At 45.1% G+C, this 2500-nt stretch overlaps 1 protein-coding gene across 1 annotated transcript in view; it reads left to right on the top strand.

Annotated features, from left to right (window-relative positions):
• unc5b (unc-5 netrin receptor B) overlaps window positions 1-2500 on the top strand; it is a 39694-nt gene that overhangs the window by 19779 nt on the left and 17415 nt on the right. The window lies entirely within an intron of this gene.

Raw genomic sequence — 2500 nt, 5'->3', positions numbered from 1 at the left:
CACACAGACTCACGCACACGCACACGCACACGCGTACACACACACACACACACACACTCACACTCTCTCTCTCTCTCTCTCTCTCTCTCTCTGTCTCACTCTCTCTCTCTCTATCTCTTGCACACACAGCATGAACACACACACACACACACACACACACACCACACACAGGTTGTTTACTGAAGCATGTGAGTCAGAATATATTACACATGCTCAGACATGCTGAGAAACATATGGTTGCCTGTAGGTTGGAGGTGGTGAGCAGAAGTAGAACAGTTACAGGTGAAAAGGTTTGACCTATTTTACACCACACCGTCTTGATTAATCTCTCTTTCTCTTTCTCTATCTCTCTCTCTTTCTCTCTCGTTCTCTCTCTCTCTCTCTCTCTCTCTCTCTCTCTGAGTACTGGGAGTATGGGTGTGATGGTGGCTAATTGGACCTCCTCTCTGTTCCTGTCGCTCTGTTTTCTTTAACACATTCTTTAAATTAAAATAATAATAAAAATGACAGAGCAATGAAGTTGTTGGTGAGGGTGAATTTGGAAGTGCGGTGATCACCGGCACTAATGGTGAACAGTTGTACAAGAGACAGCTACGATTCCCGTTACGCATAGTGATGAGGATATGGAGGGTGATGAGGGTCTCTCTAATATTGTGTTCCAGGTGGGGGATGGTCAGAATATATAATCTGTAATCTGTAATCTGTGACAGAGATGAGATCTGTGGCAAGAATGCGGAGGTACGTAATTATCTCCAGACGTGGTTAAATTTGAGGCCATTTCTGCGGAGTTCATGAGAACCACAACATTTGAAGAATTAAGTAAACAGAACCACGTCTCTGGTTAAAGAAAATGGCAACAAAATTACAGAGGTGGAAAGCCCCCGCTCCGCGGAAACCGTCTAAACGTTGGCTGAGTCACTCAGGGTGTCTTCCTTCCCTCTCTCTGTTTTCCCTGTCTGTCTTTTTTTCCCCTTCTCTCTTTTCAGTCGTTTTCCGATGGAATATTTAAGGGTAGGCTCTTTAAACATTAACGGGGGAAAGGACAGGAACCAAAGGCCTGTGCTCGTAGAATTTATTAAGAATAAAACTGTTGATTTGCTTTTTTTTCTCTGTGGGAAAACACACAGTGAGAGGGAGAATGAAGGAGATTGGGGAATGCCCTGGGAGGGGCAGTGTATTTTAAGACATGGCTCCAGTCTAAATGCAGGGTTAGAGGCATTGTTCTCCTCAAGGCCTCGGGTTCAGGCCGCGGGACTTGAATGACATCATACAAGCTGGAACAGGGATGGGCGCTAACAGTCCGGGTTTTTGGTTTTTCGATTTTTGTAAGTGTTCTTGCTCACAACCATAGTGCTGATCACCCGAGACTGTCCCGACAACTTAAAAAAAGCTTAAAAGCAGCACTGTGGTAATCTTGTCCCTGTACTGGGAGTGGAGGTGGAAGTGTGTGTGTGTGTGTGTGTGTGTGTGTGCGCGCGCGCATGTCTGTGCGGAGGAGGGGGGTACCCATAATTCCTCTTTAGATTGTACCATATAGAAATGGGGAGGAACTTCGTCTATGATCCTGAGATGCTGGGATGCATCTATACTGACCAGTAGAGACCATCCCGTCTCTAACCAGTATGTCCAACCAGTATCTCTGACCAGTTTGGTAACTCCACTAGCATAGTGCTTTGTCACAGAGTATAAGTAATCAGGTTGTTTGGCAGCCAGAACTGTCTCCCGTAAGACAACCCGGGGTTTCGACGTCAGCTGATGTGGTTTTCTAGTTTAATCAAAGAATATAGCAGTAGACACATTCTTTAAATTGACATTTTGACACAAAATTATTAGATGAATCCTTTTTCTTGGGGGGAAAGGAACAGCAAAATATAATATGTATACAGAATATATTACAGGCAGAAGTGGAGAATCAACAAAAAGTGATTTTGAGAATCTTGTCCTGTGGTGGGAGAAAAAAAGAAAACACAGATCAGAGCTTTCTGTCAATAATAATCCACTTACCTCTGACACGACTGTTATTAGAGGTATTATTCAGGAGCCTGAGAGGGAGACTGGTCTGGGTGAAAATAAAATGATTATAATAAAGGTAATTCAGGAGGTGAACGGGCCCGTGGGAGGTGAAAGGAGGGAGTTTGGTTCTTTTTTTTTTCAGGAGCACAGAACCCAAAGGAGCTCTGTTTTCTGAGGAGAAATGACAGGGACGCTGGAAGCTCCTTATCCTTTAATTTGGAGAGAAAGGCAGAGCCACGGAGGCAGATGCTCCGTCTTCGGCGCTCTAATGGGAATTTGACGACTAATCCCGCGGAGATGAGGAGGATTGCCGTGGATTTTTTTTTTTTTACGCGCGTTTGCACGACGCCGGCGACCGGGAACTCTTCTCATCTTGAAGAGGCACCAGCGGGTCTGCTCAAAATCAGAGGAAACCCGAGAGGCTAAATTCGGACGCGGAATTTCTGGAGAGCCGGCCGCAACTGTCCAATAACTTTCATTTGGGCAT

This window comes from Chanos chanos, chromosome 4 (genome assembly GCF_902362185.1).
Source record: "Chanos chanos chromosome 4, fChaCha1.1, whole genome shotgun sequence".
NCBI classification, from domain to species: domain Eukaryota; kingdom Metazoa; phylum Chordata; class Actinopteri; order Gonorynchiformes; family Chanidae; genus Chanos; species Chanos chanos.
Note: the sequence above shows the minus strand (reverse complement) of the source record. Positions and strands in the feature narration are given on the sequence as shown.